Source organism: Octopus bimaculoides, chromosome 8 (genome assembly GCF_046866305.1).
Source record: "Octopus bimaculoides isolate indiv1 chromosome 8, ASM4686630v1, whole genome shotgun sequence".
NCBI lineage: Eukaryota > Metazoa > Mollusca > Cephalopoda > Octopoda > Octopodidae > Octopus > Octopus bimaculoides.
Genome location: NC_142935.1, coordinates 49,231,938 through 49,256,496, shown reverse-complemented (window position 1 = coordinate 49,256,496; position 24,559 = coordinate 49,231,938). Strand labels below are relative to the sequence as shown.

Sequence of the window (24,559 nt, the reverse complement as noted above, 5' to 3'; positions counted from 1 at the left end):
ATTTCAGGTCTCATGCCTATATAAAAAAGGTTTATTATTAACGGAGGTGAGCTAGCAGAATTGTTAGCATGCCGGACGAAACGCTTAGTGTGATTTCGTCCGTCTTTACGATCTGAGGTTAAATTTTGCTAAGGTCGACTTTGCCTTTTTGAGATCGATGAAGTAACTACCAGTTAAACACTGGAGTCGATGTAATCGATTCCTCTTTCCCCAACATTGCTGTCCTTGTGCCTGTAGTAGAAAAGATTATTATTATTATTGCTAGTGTCATCATCATCATCATCATCTAGGCGGTGAGCTGGAAGAATCGTTAGCACGCCGGACAAAAGATTTAGCGTTATTTTGTCCGTCTCTACGTTCTGAGTTCGAATTCCGCCGATGTCGACTTTGCTTTTCATTTTTGTGAGTTCGATAAAAGAAATACCAGTTGAACACTGGGTTGATGTAATCAACTCATCCCCCCACCCCCCCAAAAAAATTGCTACCCTTGTGGAAAAATTTAAAACCATTATTATTATTGTTGTTGTTGTTGCTATCATTATTGTTATTACTATGAACTTATATCTGTGTAATTATCTAGTAACTATTAGTTAATTGATTGCTGGTTTTCTGTTGCTTTTTTCCCTAAAATATGTCAGTTACTGATTCTGATTTTATTGGTGTGATTTTTTTCATGCTAATATGTGTGCTTGTCAGTATTGTTTCATGCGATTTTATTCATGCAAAGGTATATTTATATTTATTCATGCATAGGTATATTCGTGTGGTTGCATAAATCAATTTATACACATCTGGCTTCTATATGTGTAGGTGTATGCACATTGGTTTTCGGTGTATATGCATGTACAACTTTTTGCTTTGTGAGCCACTGTATGTAAAAATGTGTATTTGTATGTCTTGATTTGTGATTACGTTTTTGTAATGTATTTGTATGAGAAATTATTTGTGCATATGATTGCTTTAAATACAGAACTGTTGTATATGCATATATGTAATTGCACTTGCGTAGAGGTGCATATATTTCCCGATATGGTTTTAATTATGGAACAGCGTATAGGTATATGTGAATATAGTTGTTATACATATGTGACTGTCTATATTTCAATCAACTACTTGTTGATTAAAATTTTGATCGCTCTTGACTTTAAGTATATTCACTTGCAAATATATACATGCATATATACACAGACAGACAGACAAATAGATAGATAGATAGATAGATAGATAGATAGATAGATAGATAGATAGATATATAGATAGATAGATAGACAGAGAGAGAGAGAGAGAGAGAGAGAGAGCGAGAGCGAGAGAGAGTGGGTAGAGAAGGACAGACCGACAGACCGACTGACCGGCAGACAGACAAGTGTAACAACTCGTCTGCTAACGTAATTCAAAGATTCTTTTTAAATGAAATAAAATATTAATTTCTATAACACTATTTTGGGTGTGATAAAATATTATACTTCATATTATATTTCATATATATATATATATATATATATATATATATATATATATATATATATATATATATATATATGTATGTATTTATGTATATACGTATGCATGTTTGTATATATGTGTGTGCATGCATAAATATTTACGCACACATATACATATAAGCATTCATTAATATTGATTTCCTAACGTAAGTATACATGTGCTTGTATGTATTACAATTCATTTTTCTTTATTATTCATCAATGTTTATCATACAGCACCAATTAAAATAACTCTTGTCTTCTTAACAGTGTTTCTTTGTTGTTATACTTTCATATTAATCGATGATGCCGATACTAGTGCATGTGTTGCACTATTTTCATTACTATTCTTGTTCTTGTTCTTTTTCTCTGCAGCTAATTGATGCGGCCATAAACGTTTTTTTCCCTTTCTTCTTGGTGTTGTTTTTATTGTTTTGTTGCTAATTGGTACCATCAGTACTGTTGCTATTGTTGTAGTGGTTACTACTGCCATCTGCTGTTGTTTTCATCACAGCTGCATTTGTTGTTGATTTTATAACTGTTGTTATAGCTGCTATTGTTGCTGATATATTATTTGTTTCTTTTTTATCGCTTAGGGAAGTAAATACAGCATCCATTATACATTCAGGGCGTCCGAGGCTCAAGGCAGGATCGGATGTTATTATCTTCAAAGCAGAAACGTGACCAAAATCCTGAAATCATCCAAGGTTCAAATGTTAAATCTAACAATACACAAGAGCTAAGGGTACCCAAAGATTATATACAAATATAGCCCAAGGAATAAATACCAAAAGCATCCAAGGATCAAATGTTAAATGTACGCCTGGGACGAAATACTAGGGCCATCCTAGGACAGCACTAAAATGCATTCAAAAGGCAAATGTTAAAAGTACTTGAGGATCAAATACTTAATCCCTCTTGGACTAAATGCTAACGTCATCCAAAGACCAAATTTAAATGCACATAAGAGTAAAATGCTAAATTTTACCATGAACCATAACTCAAAATTACTGAAGGATAAAAGGGAAGACACCCAAGGACAAAACGATAAATGTATCCAAGGACCAAATGTTAATTGTATCTTAGTGTTATTGTTGAGTCCTAGATTAGCCATGATGCACCAGACTTACAATAAAAAAAGTATTTCTGCTATGACTGTTATATCTTTCTTCCAGACGGTATATCTATGACTAAATTCCCTAATAGGTTCTCCATTTTCCGTTTCTGAGAGCAGTTTGTGTATTTGAGGAAGAATTGACTGCTATTTCTAACGAGTAGATCTGCAGCTCAGTGATTGCCTTGTTTGTACAACTAATATTGTTAATGTTCTTAAAGATTTTCATTGCTGTTATTGCTACTGTTGTAGTTGTTAATTGCACTTAAAATTGTTGTTGTTATTGCTGTTCGTATTCTCAATATCTTGCAGTTGCAGCTGCTAACATTCCGTTTGTTAATGGTGTTGTTATTATTATTGCTACTTTTGCAGCTGCTGTTGTTTCAGTCGTTATTTTTGTTAGCGTGTGCCGTTGCTGCAGCCACAACTGTTTATGCTGCACTGTCGGTGATAGTACTGCTATTGCTGTTGTTTTTATTTCTGTTGTTGCTGTCAAAGATTCTGTTGTTTCTGATGTTGCTGTAGCTACAATTTTTGCTTTTCTTAAGAAGCTAAATAAAATCCTATTAAAGCTCAATGACTTCTTTGTTTCTTTTATTTGCTGACTTAGAAATCTCGACAAAGATAATGTATTTTAAAGGCAAAGGATGCATGATTACATCTTATTAAAAAAAGCACTTGTAATTTAAAATATAGGACATTGCATATATGTTAGAAATATTTAATTTAAAAATATAAAAATACAGATCATACAATATTTGTATTGTATTAAGGCGGTGAGCTGGCAGAAACGTTAGCACGCCGGGCGAAAGGCTTAGAGGTATTTCGTCTGCCGTTACGTTCTGTGTTCAAATTCCGGTGAGGTCGACTTTACCTTTCATTCTTTAGGGGTCGATAAATTAAGTACTATTTGTGTACTGGTATCGATCTAATCGACTTAATCCCTTTGTCTGTCCTTGTTTGTCCCCTCTATGTTTAGCCCCTTGTGGCCAAAAAAGAAATAAGAAACGTTAGCATGCCGGGCGAAATTCTTAGCGGTATTTCGTCTGTCTTTACGTTCTGAGTTCATATTCAGCCGAGGTCGACTTTGCTTTCATCATTTCGGGGTTGATAAATTAAGTACCACTTGCGTATTGGGGTCGATCTAATTGGCTGGCCTCCTCCCTCAAAATTTCGGGCCGTGTTCCTAGAGTAGAAAAGAATATTTGTATTGTATTGTTGTTAGTAGCTCTTGTGTAACCCTCGGCTCGTCCTGAGCGAGTAGAGATGTGATTGAAGATACACCTGCTTTGTCAAACCATTCAATGTTTGTTTCTTTTATACCTTTTTTCCTTTAGGGAAAACATTACACAATGTGTCCTGCCTTTTGCATATAATGATTTCAGGGAGATAAGATTTTGTTTCTAATTCTAGTTAACGAGGTGACCATCTAGAGTCTTGTCTTTCTGCTTTGATATAGCAATATTAATACATACGAAGAAGTGTGATTAAATCCCATGAAGCCGATTTTTACAGCTGATATAAAACATGTCTGTAGACAGTGGTGATATGCTTTATAAATCTGTCAATATATCTTACACATACATAACACAGGAATACAAACACAAATACGTACGTATGTGTACATACATACACACACACACATATACACACACACACACACATACACACACACACACACACACATATATATATATATATATATATATATATATATATAAGTTCCTATATTATATAAGTTTGCGATGTCAATTAGAAACCGTTCAACTACAATTAATAATCAGTGGTCATGATCAAACGATTATGCTTCCTTGAAGACCAATTAATGCAAAAATAGATGTCGGTGTGTGTAGAATCTAGGGGAGACTGGTTAAGTTTTATATAATGTCCGACTATTATTGACAAATGCAATCTGCTATTACTTGTCACTAATCTATTTTCTAAATTTTTATACAGAATTTGATAGTGAAAGAGTCTCTATGTAATCACACGATCTGTTAGAAATAGCAGCATAATATGCTTTAAACACAATATCTTAAGTAGAAACATATTGGATTGTATAATTCAAAGTGAACAAGCAAAATACCGTCGGTCGCAGTTGCAGAGCTTTTGATCATCGATGTGTTTAATCATGATTGACTTAGATTAAAACATCAACAATATTATACAATAAATTCATTGTTTTATCATTCACTAAATCTCTCTCTGCAATTCACTTTAATAAACTATAAAGAAATCAAACAGGGAATTTCACACTATCACATGTTTCCTAGCATCGTGCCTTAATTAGAAACAAGCATCATTAAAGCGTAAAAATAATAGCACAAAATCTCAGTGAAATATTTAAATTGTAAATATAACAATGAAGCAGTATGAATTGGTGTCACTTCCTGGAGATGATTTTATGTTGTACACAGATCGCATTCACAAATCTCCTACACAATAAAACACAGCTACTAGCTGCAAAAATCACCCGGGCATATAAGGAACACCATTTGTAGCAGCAGTAAGTCAATCTTAATTATTCCTCTTATTATATGAACTATCATTCCAAAACGTTCTTCTGCAATACCATCCTAAAAATGTTATCTCAAAATTGAAATGTCAAGATACCGCACATCCACGCAGAAATAGCTCCAGTATCAGTAGCATCAATAACCGCTAACGCATTTATGGTACGTTTAGACCAGGACCCTTTTGATTACTATTTTATTCTGGATGACCCCCGTAGCCATTCGATATTTACAAACTAGTTTTATAGAAACTTCTTTGAAAATTCCTTTTTTTGTTTTTCACGCATTAACTTGAGTAGGTTCAACTATGTAATATGTTATAGAAAGAAACCTAACTGTTTCTTCCAATACATGTCAATATATACAGTTAAGGCAAACGTTTTTCAGGTGCACTTAAAATACTATCGTGGATTCCCAGTTCACTATTTTGTTGCGTGGACCCCACAATATCCTACACAGACCCTCAGGGGCCATATGAAATCCGGTTGAGAACCACTGGTTTACACGAACAGCAAGTGTTGTTCTCTGATTCATTCCAACTACATCTCCATTGTGGCAGCTACGAGAATCTAGTGGGAGTTCCGATACATATACTCGATCTGTTATAATTAGTTGGCAAATCTCCCTAAAATCAAATCTTATTATTTTTTCAAAAAGCCTCATTGGGTAATGTAAATTCTGATATGTTTAGAGAAGATGATCATACTAGAACGCTTTTCATGATTGGTATGATCCATCAGAGCCGAACTGGATATGAACATCACGATCAGCATACTGGTATAAGCCGCAAAGAGGAAAGAGTACATGTCCAAACGGCCATACTACACGTGAAACAATAAGCCATTGCGTAACGAAATTTATTGAGGAGGCATATCTGGAGCAATTGAGCGTTGTTTTCTTTTTCCAAGTCCTTCACTCATCTATATTCATGCTGTGATGTATCTGAATCAGACTTGACCCAGGATAGCAGTACCACCACAACTGTCAAACTAGACAAATAATCGTTTGAACAACACAAATGCTTTTAGTTGACATTTAACTACAGACTTTCTGTTCTTGAGATAAGATTTAAATCTACTCCTGTGTTGTGAAGTAAAACTGCAGAGAAATTTTTAAAAATTATTGTAAGCAATTAAAGTGGTTTTATTCCTATTATCTACAGGTCAATAAATCAAATAAGCTGTGGTAAGCTATCATATATAATAGAACAGTATATAGTGTACATAAGGTATAAGGATACATTTTTGACACATTGAAAATAATATACAGGAAAGCTAATTGCTACATAAAATGTAAGATGATATCAGAATAAGTATTTTTCTAGTATGTTTTGCAAAACGATCATTACGTTTGTAGTTGGTTCTTAACACAGCACATCGCTGTTGATATTGTTAAATTTCAACACATAATAAATAAAAATGAATAATGAATGATTGCATTTATAATATATTGCATCATAGATTTATATATTAACTGTTGAATACTTTTAAATGTGTCAAATCAACAAAATTAATATGTTTCCCAAATCTACATATTTCTCTTAGTTTTATGATTCTGTCGATAAATTACAGGATCTGATTTATTCTAAGTACTTCGCTAGACACGTTCTTCTCAACTCTCCATAAGAATTCTCATTATGCTAGTACTATACTTTATATGAACATACAATACGTGTATACATATTCCAATCATAAGTGTTTCTATTAAATGAAACTTCCAACTATAGAATTTCCCTCTCCTCTTTTTACTATGGTACTGATATATATATATATATATATATATATATATATATATATATATATATATATATATATATATATATATATATATATATATATATATATATATATATATATATATATATATATATATTGCTATGTCTCAAGCTACTGCTATCTAGAACCTTCGGATGATCTCTTCTCAACCGCTACACGACTGCTACTCAACTCTAGTCAACAGTCACTCAACTCTCTACCACGGCTAGACTACCTCGATTTATATGTCTTGGGCGATCCTACTTCTTCGCTTGGGGGCGTCGACACAGCATATATATATATACGACAGGCTTCTTTCAGTTTCCGTCTACCAAATCCACTCACAAGGCTTTGGTCGACCCGAGGCTATAGTAGAAGACACTTGCCCAAGGTACCACGCAGTTGGAATGAACACGGAACCATGTGGTTGGTAGGCAAGCTCCTTACCACTCCAGCACCTATACTTTCCACACAGCCACTCCTTATCTAATATATATATATGCTTACCCCCTTCTCTCCCTCTCTTTCTACTTACCATTTTAATCTACCACATTCATTTATCTTTATCTTCATTTAGCTTCTCTCTTCCTCATCTGCATATCTATTTAACAACTAATCAATCAATCTATATATACACATTTATGCGTACACACACGCGCGCGCGCATACACACACATACTCACATCTATCTATCTATCTATCTATCTATCTATCTATCTATCTATCTCTTTTCGTCTTACACACTGCTGCAGTCCATCGCCTTCTCTCTTTTCTGTTACCTTCCCGTTATGTTTCTTTCAGCCATCTTTCCTATCTTTGTCCTACCATCAGTTTTGTTCAGTTTCTGAACTCCTACCTCTACCTTCCCTTTTCAATCGTCTGCTCCTAATTCCCATCTTACTCCTTCCCCCAAGGTACTTCCGCTTTCATCCTTCACCTGCTTCCTTTCTTCCGTTCAATTAGCCTCTTTTTCGCTTCGCTCAAGGCAACTAGATGGCTGTTTTTGTCTCCGCCGAGCTGTTTCTTATGGCCGGAAAGCATTTCCTCTGCGCGTCATACGTTACTTGCACACTTACCTTCTATATGTCGTGTAGATTGAAAGACCATTTATGCTATTATCTGCTCAGTTTCGTTTTGCCTTTATTCATTTAGTCTTATATTTATCATTGAAATGTACGAACATATATATTTATATTTCCTTGTTTGTTTCATTTAGGACAGCCCCTGCTTTTCTCTCTGCTTGTCTTACAATTATTATCTTAGTTAAAAAAAAACATTTTGTATTTGCTGTTCGTTTTCTATATTTTCTGCCATTAACAAAGTATAGTCATTACAGCTAATTTAGTCCGATTTTTGCGCACACTCCTTTATATCCTCAATGCTCTACTTAAATGTGGGCTTCAGCAGAATGGCCAATATTACCTGGAGTGACAAGATTTTAAGTATCTCATGTTCAAAACTAATAAACTGGTCAGATTACTGTTCATCCTTTCGTGCAGTCCTTTTGCTATTTCCGTGAATTTCTTTGGTGCGTATCCTTACTATCATGTCATCCCATAAGTTCTGTCCTATTTTACCTTTTTTTTAAAAATTGAGTGAAATTTAATAGTATTTTAGAATGTCTAATGTAATTAAAAATTATCTTTATGCATTTGTGTACATTTAAACTAATTAAATGTTATTTTACAGAATAATAGAATTAAAATTTCATTAATTAAAACCCTTTCTAACATGAAAGTATCCAAAGAGTATTTGAGTTACATAATGATTTATGAGTACAAAAAAAGAAACTCTGCAGCCGAAGCGACTCAAAACATGCACTCAGTTTATGAGAAAGAATGTCTGAAAGAAATAACTTGCAGATGGTTTGCAAAATTCAGAAGTGGAGATTTCAGCCTTGAAAATGAAGATCGAATAGGACGTCTAGTCGAGTTTGATGATAATCTCCTTGGGGCATTACTTGAAGAAAATCCTGCATTATCAGTTGAAGAATTGGCAATAAAAATTAGTTGAAACCATACAAATGTTCATCATTATCTTCAACAACTTGGAATGGTTCCTAAACTTGGAAAATGGGTACGTCATAAATTGTCCGAAAGCAACCGCAAATCCCGAGTTGACATCTGATCTTCTCTCCATTCTCGCGAACTCATTTCACCCTTTTTGGATAGACTTGTGACTGGTGACGAAAAATGGATCTTCTATCGAAATGTTAAACGTCGTAAACAGTGGCTTGGTAAAAGGGAAAAAAGCTCAACCACAACCTAGAAGGGAACATCATGGAAAAAAGGTTCTTCTCTCTATCTTGTGGGATTACAAAGGAGTAGTTCACTTTGAATTGTTACCACCTAATGCAACAATCAATGCTCAAGTCTACTGTCAGCAATTAGAGCATGTGAACCAAGCTTTAAAGAGAAAAATACGCGCTTTAGTGAATCGAAAAGGAATGATGTTTCATCAGGACAATGCGCGACCCTACACTGCAAGGATCACATCACAGAAGATCGAAGGGCCCAGTTGGTAAAAAATTCCTCATCAACCTTATTCTTCTGACCTCATTCCTTCAGACTACCATTTGTTTCGGAATTTACAGAATCATTTGAGGGACGTAACTTTCGCAAGCCACGAGGAAGTCGAAACTGACATTTCAGAGTTCTTCGCTGTGAAACCAACAGAATTTTACATTGATGGGATTAAACAGCTTCTAAATAGATGGAAAGAAGTCATAGATAATCAGGGAAAGTACATTGATGATTAAATTTCAATTAAATATAACATTTGATCACTTGATTTCCTTATTCAAAATTCGGATAGAACTTATGTGATGGCATCATATATTTTGCTATGTTATTATTGAAGTATTGCAAACGTTATTTTATCTCTATACTTATTTTTCTAGCTACGATTCTTTCTTTCTTTCTTTCTTTCTTTCTTTCTTTCTTTCTTTCTTTCTTTCTTTCTTTCTTTCTCTCTTTCTTTCTTTCTTTCTTTCTTTCTTTCTTTCTTTCGTTCTTTCTTTCTTTCTGTCTTTTTTTCTTATGTTCTGTCTCTCCGTCTACCTGCGTCTCTCTCTCTCTCTCTCACTCTCTCTCTCTCTCACTCTCTCTCTCTCTCACTCTCTCTCTCTATCTATCTATCTATCTATCGATCTATCTATCGATCTATCTATCTGATCTGGACGGATGCTAGTCGCATCGCCTCGCAAGTAAGTTGGCCTTTTATATGTCAAAAATTTTGCAGTTTTAAAATATTTTTTGTGGAAGAGGTGTATAAGACTATACACTTCGACCCTATTGGGTTTTTGTAATAGGAAGTGGCTCCTTCTGGAGTTTATTTCCAAAAGTTTTTGATTTTTCTCCGGCTTATTTGCCATATTTCGTGAAACAAATATGGCTAGGCCTTCACACGTGGTCGATTTGCCTCTAATAGCAGGAAAGGAGACTGACCAACAAGTCGTTCCACATGAACGAACGCAAGACGTAGAGACCAGGAATGCTGCGTTTACTACTACTGCCTTCACCACCTCCACTACCACCATTACGACCGCCACCAACGACAACAAAACAAAAACCACTACTGCCACCGACATCGCAGCCACCACTACCACCAAGAACAACAATAACAAAAAGAACAACAACTCCACTCCTCTTTTGTTCCTTTCTCCACAGACAACGGAAGGAGAGAAACAGAAGAGCATGATCGCCAAACAATTGGCTCAAATACGCCTGAACGCCGAAAAAAATTATGAGAAAAATTTCACGCCACTTCGTAACTCATGTGAAGGTCAGAGGAGTACACAAGAAGAAGGTCACCCATCTGCCACAGCAACAACACCTACGAGCATCACAACCGCCAACAACAACGCTAATACAGCAACAACTGTCACTTCTGCCATCAACACCAGCACCACCACCAACAACAACAATAACAAGATAAAAACAAACTTCGCCGAGGCGATAAGGCAAAAAACGACGGTAGTATCTTTTACTGCACAACAGATAAAAGATACAAAGGCTTTACTTACGAAAAAAAATGACGTGGTACGGATCAACATACCACAAGACATACTAGAAGACACAAACAAAAAGACAATTATTTATAAAATTTTAAACCCCCAAACCAAAAAACTAGAAAAAGCAAGCACGGAAAAGATCGAAAAATGCTTGAGATCTGTATGGCCATATAAAGATTATGTAACTTGGTGGCATAAATTTGCCCATGTGCAAGTTATTTTTCAAAGTGAAGAGTTAGCGAAACGATTCTCAACGCTAACTCTTAAGACAGAAGACATAACAGTGATACCGAGTTACCTTGGTCAGAGGGTAACAAGGGTTATCATGAAAAATATTCCTCCCATGGTAGATACACCATGGATAACATCAGCCGTATGTGTCGATATGGAGGAGGTCAGCATATTACAAATTAATGTTTCTGAAAGCAACAGAGGGTGGGTAAAAAAATGGAGATCCTTCTCCATATTACCCAGGAGTCAATAAATAAAATACCCACCTACATACAGTTACCATCAACGCAAAGGCTGTATGTAGTGTTAGAAAGCAGACGAACACGCTGTTACATATGTGGCAGTGAAGCTCACTTCCAAAAGGATTGCAATTCTGCCGCGAAACAACAGCAACAACAACACGAACAACAACAACAACAACCACGGGAAAACCAAAAACCCAAAACACCAGCATTATTACCCACACCACGGTATGCACAACTAATCAAGCAGCTATATGCGAAAACGAAAGAACGGCAACAACGAACAAACCAACCCAACCAAACAACACCACCACCTGAGCCAAAAACAGAAACAATACCACCACCAACAACTAAAGACAGACCAATACCAACACCAAGGACAACGACCAAGAAGACAACCACTGAGAACGAAAATAACAAGCAACCAACACCAACAAAAACAGCAACACAACCACTCACCCAAAGACACACATACGCTCACAATTTGCCCCTACCCCCTTCCGATTCCTCAGAACCTTCGTCGGAAGACGAAAGAAATGAAGAATGGCAAATAGCCCAGAAAGGAAGGAGGAAGAGGAGCAAGAAAAGAAAAGCAAACACAAACAAAGCAGGGAGATACACAACTCCCGAAAACACTCTCACTCCAGACACAAACACAAGCGACAAAATGCCAAAAGCAAGCACACACACAATTCTCACTGCCATCAACACAAAAAACTCAGAGTTGATGGAATACATCAACACAAAAACAAACATAACAAACGAAGACAAAAAAACCAGCAACCACCCGTACACAACACCGCCAGAACACATCAAAATATTACACATAACACCAACCCTGCACCACACAATAAAATCTATTTCCCCAAGGCAGTTGGCAAATGCCGAAGATACCTGGCGAAAAAACTATACAGCGATCTCCTCGAAGAAAACCCGAAGGAGGAGACACAAAACTCTCGAACGGTAAGTGACTCTCTTTAAAACCTTAACACTCACATCAAGATTATGCTCAAGATTGGTTGTGTAAATGCGCGTGGCTTGGGGTCCCCTTGGAAACAAGGGTACCTCCTAAACAACATAAAGTCACACAAACTAGAAATCATAGCCATAAGCGAGACCAGACTCCATGATCCGCGGGCCCTAACGTCCATTTTTGGCAGACAGTTTAACATTTATTTTTCTCCCTGTCTGCTGAGAATGGGCGGTAGTGGCATGGCGGTACTCTTTCGCAAGAGTCTGGATCTCGAAGTAAAGACAGAATTCATAGACCCGGAGGGTAGATTGGTTATTCTGGATGTCGATGGCAGCGATGGGTGTGCTTTTCGACTCATCTCAGTATACGCACCACCTTTAGCAGGTAGGCCGGATTTCTTTCGACGTCTAGAAGTATTCCTAGGAACGTCTCGTCCTTTACTTTTAGTGGGGGATTGGAATGTTACCTTGGACACGCATCTAGACTATGTGGGCAGAGATAGGAATAGACGGGGATGCAAATGCCTCAAAGACCTGCTCAGACGCTTTCAACTGTCTGACAGGTACCGACTCGACTACCCGAATGCGCCAATGTGGACATGGACAAACCACATCGGGTCGTCGAGATCGTATCTAGATAGAGTACTGTGTAGGAGAGTAGATAGAGATAGCATAGGGTGTCCACAATTTCACATAGTCAGCTACATGGATCACAAACTTGTGACGTGCACGCTAGACTTAGATAAGACACATAGGCAGGTCCCCAGTTACTGGAAACTAAACGCGTCTTTCCCGTCGAGACAGGTTTTCAGAGACCGGATTAGCACGTTAGTAAAGAAGGCTTTGACGGGAGCCATCATCAATAACAAATGGTGGTTTGCCCTCAAGAGAGCAATAAAAGCAGAAGCAGTTAGGTATAGCAAAGCACTAGCCATAGACAGAAACAGAGTAGAGGGTGAGCTAGTTAAGAAGCTAGAAGAGGCAATTAGAAGTGGCATCGCATCCGACGTTTTGGCAGCGAGGTTGGCCCTAGACCAACACTTCAACGCCAAACACGAAGGGTGCGTTGTCAGGGCTAGGTTGCGTGCTCTAATAAACGAAGGTGTTGGAGCCGCGCGAGAGGCCCGGGTGGCGGAGGCACAACAGGGCAACAAAGCCACCATTCGGTCTCTGGTGGACGAACAGGGGCGCGAACTGCTCGAGCCAAGCAAAATGTGTGAGGCCTTTCAGCGGCACTTTGCTCGACTGTTTGGGACGAGTGGCGAGCGACAACGCAGGGTGGACTTCAGTGCCTACCTGCACAGCCTACCGCGACTATCGGCAAGAGAGGCGGAGTGCTGCGAAGGAGTCATCACGGCGGCGGAAGTGAGGGACGCGATGGCGGGATGCTCGAGGGACAAATCTCCGGGTTTGGATGGTCTGCCCTACAAGTTTTACAACTGTATTCCAGACTTGTTTGGAGACGTCTTGGTGGCGGTGTACTGCAACTGGCAGCAAAACGGGAGCATTCCCGGTTTTGTGAGCCGAGGAGCCGTAACGCTGCTGAAGAAAGATCCAAACAAGGGGGACGTCATAGATAACTTTAGGCCCATCACTCTGCTCAATGCAGACCTTAAAATTTTGGCCAAGGTGTTAGCCAAGCGGTTGGCGCTTGTCATCGAGAAACTGATCGGCAAGGCGCAAACGTGCGCCGTGCCGGGCAGGAGCATCCATGACAACCTCCATCTGATGCGCTACATCATAGAGCGGGTAGTTAAGGAATCTGGCATGGGTGGGGCCCTGATCAATTTAGATCAATCGAAAGCTTTCGATAGCGTAGACCATCAATACTTGGAGGCTGTCCTCATAGCGGCCGGCTTCGGTCCCATTTTCCGCGGCTGGATGGCTGCCCTGTACAGAGGCATCCGTTCGGTAGTTCGCGTCAATGGGCATCTATCAAGAGCCTTCGATATTGCACTTTCGGTTCGTCAGGGATGCCCCCTCTCGTCGCTTCTGTACGTGTTGACTCTCGAGCCACTACTGCGGAAGCTGGCGACGCTGAGGGGCATCCCGCGACAGTTGGGATGCGGGACGAGCATGTCGGCATACGCGGACGACGTCACCGTCATAGTGTCTAGCCAAAAGCACATCGAGCTTGTCGGCGAGACACTGAGAAACTACGAAGCGGTAACGGGAGCGAAAATCAACCGGGATAAGTCAGTGGGCTTGACGGTCCGGTTGAGTTGCTCGGGGTCTGGTTTGGTCCAGACCTCCAAACGGAGAAGAACTGGGACGAAATCACAAGAAGGGTGGCCACTCTAGCCCGGCAATGGGCCGAGAGGAAGCTTTCCCTAAAAGGTCGGGCGGAGGTGGCGAACACGTACATCGCGTCCGTCATCTACTACCGCCTAACCGTCGTTCCTTGTCCCGACCCTACCATCACCAAGCTGGAGCGCATCCTCTTCTGCTTCTTGTGGAAAGGACGTGTTCCGATGGTTAGGCGATCCGTTTGCTGCCAACACCCGTTAAAAGGAGGACTGGGCATGCCGTGGTTGATGATGTGCAGATGCGCGCTGAGACTGTGACATCTCCGGCTCTACGTAGACAACGGTGAACAGGTGTGGTCGCCGTATGTGCGGCGCGCTTTCCCGCATCTCGTCTCCATGACCGAACTGCAGTCATGGATCAAGAAGAAACCGAGGAAGGGCGAATGGCACCGCGAGTGTCGCGCTGCTCTTCGGCAACTCCAACAACCCGGGTCAACCTTGAGCGACTGCATCACAACTAACGCATTCTATAGTGGATTAGTGGAGGGAAGGTACGACGACGATCTCGGGGCGAACCTGGGCGTCGACGAGGAATACCTGACCCGCCTGTTTAAGACGACCTTCGGGCCGGGACCTATGGACAACTTCCAGAGATCGCTGGCCTGGCAGTGCTATCGAGAAGCACTACCCGTTCGGGATAAGCTCTACAGGCATGGCTCGAGAAACACGGGGCCGACCTGTCCGAGATGCGGGCGGAGCGACGAAACCGTTCTGCACGCACTCGTACAGTGTCCCACCATTTCCGAGCTGTGGGCTTACGTCGAACAACTGCTATCGCGTGTGGGACGAGTCGGTCTATCAGCCGAGTCTATCGTGAATATTGTCGCACCTCCTTCTTTTAAACGGGAAGGAAGAGCTATTTTCATCGTACTTGTGGCTATGCCGAAAGAATGTGTATGGTGGACACGTCTGAAAAGTCTAGAGACAAAGACTTTCCTCTCTGGGCAATCTCTCATCAACTTCTTCAAGTATCATCTGAAGAGGAAGGTGAGAGTAGAAAGGGAAGTCTTGTCTAGTGAATGCTTCCAAAAAAGATGGGTGAATGTAGCAAGGATGGCACGTGTGAATGACGGAGCCACCTTGAGCATAACACTATAAAGAAGTAAAAAAAATCCAGGCAAAAAACAAAAAGGCAAAAGAGAGTCACTTACTGTTATAGTTTCTGCAATGACAATATTGACCAAGGTTACCGTAGTCTTTTCCGTAGGCTTTTCTTTCCACGGCTAAACCTAAACTGTCCTCCCCTCTTTTTACACGAGAACATTACTGTGATACACGATCCCTATTGATCGCTTTTTTTTTCTCTCTCGGTCTCTTTTGATCGAACTCCCCCCTTTTTCCTTCCTACGATCCCTTTTGATCGACACCCAGCCCTACTTTTTTTTTCTTCTCTTCCTTCCCCCTCCTAAAAAGAAAAGCTCTACATTGTATTCGTCCCATCTTTGTTGAGCCCTGTGTGGCTAATAAAAGAAATGTATCTATCTATCTATCTATCTATCTATCTATCTATCTATCTATCTATCTATCTATCTATCTATCTATCTATCTATCTAACCTGCTGAGGTTACCATGGTCTTTTCCGTAGGCTCTTCTCTCCATGGATAAACCTAATGTTACCCCATTTTACACAATTGACATTTTCTGTGATATACGATACCTCCCTTTTTTTTGTTTGCTCCTACCGATCCCTTTTGATCGGATTTATGTTTTTTTTGTTTTTTTTTATTTTTTAAAATTTATTTTTTCTTTAATTAATTTTTTTTAAAAGAAAAGCTCTACAGTTGTATTTGTCCCCTCTGTGTGCAGCCCTGTGTGGCTAATAAAAGAAAGTAATCTATCTATTTATCTGTCTGTCTGTCTGTCTATCTATCTATCTATCTTTCTATCCTCCACTTGTGATCGTTCACTTACTTTCTACTTTAGGCAATATATGCATACATGTACAAACACGGGCATAGATACATATTCATATACATCAATACACGCACAAGCACGCACACACACACATACATGCGTGCATACATGCATGCATGCATACAGTTTTTATGGATGGATGCTCTGCTTGTCATAGTGCTTGTCTATCTCGTAAATGAATAAATTTTCATTCCTCCACTTCAAGGACAGAGAATAATAGAACTTATTGTTCTCTGAGAATGCAAAAATGACAATATAATTATTTGCTCAGACGACCTCATGCAAGAATTTTCAATACGTGCACATATACTTACATACATGCAGATATATTTGTGTGTGTATATATATACATAGATATGCATATAAATACTTATGTATATCATATATTATATATACACATATATTTATACCAGTGTATGTATATATATATATGTATATATATATATATATATATATATATATATATATATATATATATATATATATATATACATATACATACATGAGTATGTGTGTGACCATATATATATATATATATATATATATATATGTATGTTTGTATGTATATACACATACACATATATACTTATATATATATTTTCCTTTTCTTTAAAAAGGATAGTATTGACAGTAACTTCGAAGTCAGTGTCTGTTCTATTTTTCTTAAAGTGTGATATATTTGTTCGCTACAAAATAAAGCGAAAACAAAGAATGCAATACACACACACACATATATATATATATATTGAGTAATCCTTCATTTTAATGTAAAATTCTTCTTGCTATAAGTTAACATAAATATATTTATGTATGTATGTAAGTATATATATATATATATATATATATATATATATATATACATATATATATATATATATATATATATATATATATATATATATATATATATATATATATATATATATATATATATATATATATATTCTTTTAATTTTTTATTCATTTATGTACATATATGTGCGTGTTTTTTTTTCTGTGTGAATTACTGATATTATCCCTTCTAATATACAATATAAATAAATAAATTACACTATATTCACGCCGCCTAACTGAACATCATTTTTTTTCCCCTTTCATCACCCCTTAAATATATGCAGAGAACGCAGAAGAAAGTGTAAACAGTTCCAAAATAAACAGCTACTCAATCATATAATCAAAAGATTCCAATGCTTATGTTTGCTGTCATCCACTTTTGGCCTCTTTCAACTCGTGTAAAACATTCCCTCCCAACTGAGAATCGTTCGGGGTAATTGAGAAGTAATATGAAATTCCATTTGGAATTGGCAAATTCTTTCGGGTCAAAGAGGAAAAACAGGAAACTGTATCTAAGTAGTGCGGGGAGCAGATTCTTGGTCTTTGGAGACAAAGTAGGTTTATATATATATATAATATGCATGCATTTCGAGTGTGCCTGTGTGTGCCTGTGTACACAAACAGACACTCACACACATATACATACTTGTATTCGAACTTGCACACTTACACATATAATCATTTACACATTTATGCATATATACATATATAAATAAACACGTTAGCATATTGTGTGTGTGAATATATATATATATATATATATATATATATATATATATATATATATATATATATATATATATATATATGCTAAAATTCAAATTTTGGTATGCACAGATACTGATTCACTCATACATACATATATGCATACATACATACATACCTACATAGATACGTTTCTGTATGTGTGTGTTGGGGGTGATGGTGGATGCGTGAGTGTCCCTGTGCATACATACGTTTTTCTTACATTTCAAGTTGTAGCTGTAAACAACTATCTATTTATGACAATTTCTAAAATATACGTATTAAATAGATAACTCCATAACCAAATAAATAAAACATGCACTTATGCATACAAAACCTTAAGCATTTATATACACTTAAAGATACATTTATGCTTATGAATGCGATGAAAACAGATACGTGCACAGATGCATATATGCGTGTGTCTAGCCATTTCTGCTTGTTCTTTACACAGGTTTGCTTCGGTGATTAAGACGTTTCTTTCTCAATCATGTAAATTAGGTTCAATTCTTCAGCGCGACACCTCGAGGAAGTGAAATCTACTATACTGAATATCATATTAATGAATTTGTCAAATGGAAAATAGGCAGAATATATGCAGTTATATTTATCTATCCATCTATCTATCTATGTATCTATTTATCTATATATTCACCCATCTGTCTGTCTGTTTCTCTCTCACTGTCTCTCTCTCTCCCTGCCTTTCCCCATATATATGTGTATATATGTATGTATGTATATATATATATATATATGTATATGTATATATATATATATATATGTATATATATGTAAATATATATATATACGTACATATATATATATATATATATATATATACATACATATATATATATATATATATACATACATACATACACACACACACACACACACACACACACACACACACACACACACACACACACACACACACATATATATATATATATATATATATATATATATATATATATATATATATATATATATATGTACAAATTCTTTGTGGACACTTCCTTTCGTATCGATGAAGCAAATCAGTATCGTCTTGACACTTGACACTGGACTTCACGACGCGTTTTTTTAGGTGTGTGGGGACTTCGAATGCTTCCACGGACTGCGTTGCTGCTCCGCTTCCGCGTCGGAACTGTAGTACCAGTTTTCGTTACCTGTGGTGACCTTCGAAGAAAAGCACGGGTCAACTTCTTACTGTTCTTTCAGTGCACGACACGCATTCCACAATTACTCATTTTGATCTTCCGTGTGCAAGCGAGGCACAAATTTTGCCGCAACCCTTTTCATTCGCAATTCCTCGCTCAAAATTCGTTAGCAGGAGATCCAAGACACACCAGACATATCAAAAAATTCGTTAATTGCTCGGCAACGGTTTTCCAAGAATAACTCTTAGATTTTCCTGGTGTTTTCATTCGTTCGGGAGGTCGACGGTCGCCTGAAAGAGGTTTTTCTTCGAACGACGAGTGAACATTCCTAAAGTGTGAAAACTACTCATAGTCTTCGGTTTTGCTCATGGGAGCGTCCTTGTAAGCTGTTTGATGCATGACAACTGTTTCGGCCACCGTTTTCCCTGGCAGAAAACAGAATTCCCCCGGAAGTCTGCTATTCTTCGTTACAGCCATCGCAAAAATCGACGAACAGGGCAGAAGCACTGCAAAACAAAGAGGCACCACATGGCAGAACGACTCCAATGTACGACGCCAGTAAGTAGACCGATACCTGGTGGTCGCATCAAGTGTCACATCAAACCTGAACTACAACGGGCTTGTCACACAGAAAACGTTCCCGCTTACTTTTGGGTGCTCCCTTGTATGTGTGTGTATGTGTTTGTGTGTGTGTGCGCGCGTCTGTGTATGTGTGTCTGTGTTTGTGTGTGTGTGTGTGTGTGTGTGTGTGTCTGTGTTTGTGTACATTTGGAAAAAAGTGTCTGTGGAATGCTTGCAGTGTCTGTTCTGCATTTAAAAGCACTGAAATACACGTGTATTGACAGTCTCAATTAATAAATCATCCGCAAGCTTTGAGTTTTCGAAGATGAGTGAAATCAAAAGGCCGTCAATTGAAAGCAAAAAGTCATTGATATGAAAAGTGCATGGATGTAAAGCAATACCACAATTATTAAATTTACTCTGACCCATTATAACATGTAAAAGAACGTTCACATACATACAGACAAGCACAGAAGTACATACATATATTGTTGCTGATATACATGTTATTTTTGGCGCTAAGCCTCTATACGAGATGCTTTCGCCAGACGAATAACGTAGTATTGCGTCTTCTGTACAGTATATTCACGTTAAATAGGATATACGGGTTGTTATTCTAAACTAATACTGATTCTATCGCTTATACCGACTATATATTTGTGCGTTTGAGTGTGCGCATATGTGCCTGTATGTAGGCATGTATATATATATATATATATATATATATATATATATCAAAAATAAAAATAAAAATATGCACATTAAGTACAGGACATCATCAACGAGGGAAAAACGCGTTACACACACATCGAGAGACAAGTACGGGACAAAATACCAAAAGAAGTCTAACTCCTCCTCAGTTGTCGACTATTTATTACTACCTTTTTGTACTTTTAACGCCATGACAGGAAGACTTCCTAAGACAGCAGCATCCAGAAATTTTAAAGTTATAAAACTTGTGGCAAGTTAGGGCTTCGAACAAACAAACGACACCAGAGTGGACAAACAAGTAAACGATCGATGAAGACAGACGTTTAGGGTTGTTAGGCCAGGACGAATTGTAATGGATAACGCCTGAGAGAATTTCTGAAAGGAAATAGAATAAATAGCAAAGAAAACATCTATCGAGAGGCGAGAGAAATGATGTGCGGCTATCTGGCCGTCCCATCCAGAAAATAGAGAGAGGCGAGAAAAATAGTCTCTAGTCACTTGTGAGCAACAGGCAGAAGGCAAAGAGGACAAGAGAGAGGATGAGAGAAAAAAATAAAGGGAGTGGGGAGAATGGAGAAGGAAAGAAAGAAAGAGAGTGAAAGAAAGACCGTCAACTGAAAGCAAAAAGTCATTCATATGAAAAATACATGGATGTAAAGCAATACCACAATTCTTAAATTTAATCTGACCCATTATAACATGTAAAAGAACGTTCACACACATACAGACAAGCACAGAAATAGATACATATATTGTTACTGATATATGTTATTTTTGGCGCTAAGCCTCTACACGAGATGCTTTCGCCAGACGAAGAGTCCACTTTGGTGGTCTCTTCCTCTTCATTTTGTATGCAATAAATTTTAATCTTCAGATTTTTTAAATATGCTAAGCCACTGGTTTTATTTGATTAATATCAATTTCTACCCTCATTATTTAATTTACACACACACGCACACACGCACACACACACACACACACACACACACACACACACACACACACACACACACACACACACATATATATATGCATATATACAGATACAAAATATACATTTTACTCTTATCTTTGCTTCACCCTTGGACATCTGGATATCACAGTTTGTGTCCAACGGCTTTATTTTTAAAAGCCTAAAGCCTTCTTTTGTTTTTCTATGTGTTCCTATACGATTGATCCTTATATGTCGTAGGGTCGCTAGATCATTTATGTTACTACCTACTTCAGTGTAACATTTATCGTTAAGTTGTATGATTTTCCTTCTTCATTTGCGCGCGCGTGTGTGCATGTTTGTGTATACACGTTTGTGTATCAACATATATACCTATATATACACACGCACACATATGCATATTCATACATGTATATGAGGGTGGAGTGGTTCTATATGTTTGGGAATATGTTGGATTTTGTATGTATATACGGGTATAGCATGAGGTTATGTATATGTATGTACGATTATTTGCATTTATTTATGTATGTGAGCATGTTTATGTACATATGTGTGTGTAAACGTGTGTATCTGTACGCATGTGTGAGTATGTGTCGTGTGAGAGATAGTGAGAGAGAGAGAGAGAGAGGGGGAATAGAAGCGATGATAGATAGATCAATCGACAGATAGACAGACATACAGACACATTCATATATTAATAAATGTTCTCGTTATCATCACCGTTTTATGTTCACCTCTCCAAGAAGATATAACTAAGACAAGTCATAATGTTGTAGTTTTGATGTAAAACTTCAAAATCGTCTTTTAAGGCAATTTTAAAATATATTCTTTTGTAATGAATTCATATACCTTAGAGTCATATATTTCTTCTCATGTCTACCTTGAACTTGGGAAATTTCTTTTCTTCATGATATACTGGTATATTTTATTCTTTTGTTTTTATTACGGTATTATTCGCAAATCATTACTTAGCTTCTTCATCCTTTGCAATAATTCCCGCAAGAAGAGGTGCAGTGGATCACTATAAAATCCAGTATTATAAGCAGTCACTCATGTTTCCCTATGCAGCAACCAGATCTACTTCAATAGTACCTATAATACAGACTACACATATTTTAAATCTTTCGTCTGAAATAAGCGAGTGATTGTCATGAAATTAAGGCCGAGTGTATTCACTGGCATGACTTAAACCGATAAGCTAGTCATCTTAATAATTAATATAACCTACAACTGTCTCTTCTTATGTGTTTATTTGAATACTTCGGAAGCAATTTTGGTGGGTGCAAGAACAAGTCTGCCATTTAATAATAACAACACTATCATTACTATTACTTTCATCCACACAAGCTCTTCTGAGTACTTGGTTCTTCATTTGTTGTGCCACCTGTTGCTAGATATGGCATGAACAAGACATAAACTGCCGCTATATGAAGCTACCAGTGTTATAAAGTATAGAAGATTCATAGCTGCGGTTGGCAGAAATATTGAATAACTGGCAATTTTTTTTCTTTTTTCTTTTGTTGGCAAGTAGTGTTGATCCACAATACCTCTGGTGCATTTAGAAATACTTCGTTACAATACAACAACAAAACAACTACTACAATAACGACAACAACTTCTTATCAAGTGTAGTATATACACCATTTGATATCCTTCTGACAATGGTCAGTTAATATCTCTTTGTTCACATATAAAACCATTGACATACTAGCAAAGGTATCTTTCAAAAGTAGCTTCAGTCCTTTCCCAAAGCTATTTCATATTATTCTAACACTCTCTTCACCCCTTTCACACTCCTCCACCTGATACCGACTTTTACTTTCCTATCTTCTAACAAATGAAGTTTTCATACCTCTCCCATCTACACGCACACATCCCTAAAGCATACTCTCCAGTTATTGAAGCCAGAATATAAGAGGAAATAATATGTCACTTATCTGAAAGGTATTCTCATTGTCATTTCCCATTCTTTTATAGCAAGGAGAGTTCAAACATAAACTATTATTTCTCATTGCCAACTTACTAAACATGATAAACCAAAATGACAGTGTGACATGACAATAATACACTAAATGGAGGTAGAAATTCACTAAATCGCTTATTGAATGACATTGCTGTATGGCAAACTTTATCACCGTCTTTCTGATTCGATAATTTCAAAGGCTAAAGCTGAATACATCAGATTAAAAGCGGCCAAAGTAGACTATAAAAAAGAAAGTAAAAAGGAAAGAAAATGAATAGCTTAATAAAGTATTTTAATATCTTCTTCATTTTTAGATTAATATAGTTTCTAGGATTTGTTGTTAATTTATTTTTGTCAGAAACCTCCACCGTTTCGACCCTCGCCACCAAAATAATCATTGTGTTCAGTATTAGTGGCTAATCAGCGTAAATATTGTTCTTGCATCTGTATACTTGTCATCAGCATCGATATCATTCTTGTCATCTCCGTCGTCCTCGACGTCGTCATCATAATCTCTATCATCACCGTTATCAACAGATGATGTCCGCGTAATCATATCCTTGCATTCTTATCACTGTCACATCGTTCTTATCATCAAAGTCGTCTGCGCACTATCACTCTTACGAGCATCATCATCATCATCATCATCAGTGATGTCCTTTTCATCATTCTGATTATCGCTGTTGCTCTTTTCATCAACATATACTGTTTCAATGTCGACATTATTATCACCACCATCTTATCCAAACGCTCATGCATTCATTTGTCCACTTCTTCTCACTTGTTTCACCTCACACTTTATCAAAATTATTATATCTTAGTGTTTACCCTCTTACCTAACTTCTCTCTAATCATACATGTACATATATATGCATATACTCTTATATTGTTTATATATATATATATATATACAAGAATAAGGGCAGAGAATCGTCAATTAATAATAGAATTAATAATTAACAATTTTGCCAAGTAGTTCAGTATGAAAAAAACCTTTATCGGTAAAACTATTTATCATCATAAATATACAGAGATTAGCAATTGAGTTGCTTCTCCAACATACTGGAAATTTAGAAATAGCAGTCAAAGAAC

The 24,559-nt window shown here is 37.4% G+C and overlaps 1 long non-coding RNA gene across 1 annotated transcript in view; it reads right to left on the bottom strand.

The window, feature by feature from the left end:
- Positions 1–1,688: 1,688 nt before the first annotated feature.
- LOC106867175 (uncharacterized) overlaps positions 1,689–24,559 on the bottom strand; it is a 52,926-nt gene continuing 30,055 nt past the window's right edge. The window contains exon 5 of the long non-coding RNA XR_016242887.1: positions 1,689–2,173. This is a non-coding gene — a long non-coding RNA (uncharacterized LOC106867175). The remainder of the gene's footprint in view (positions 2,174–24,559) is intronic.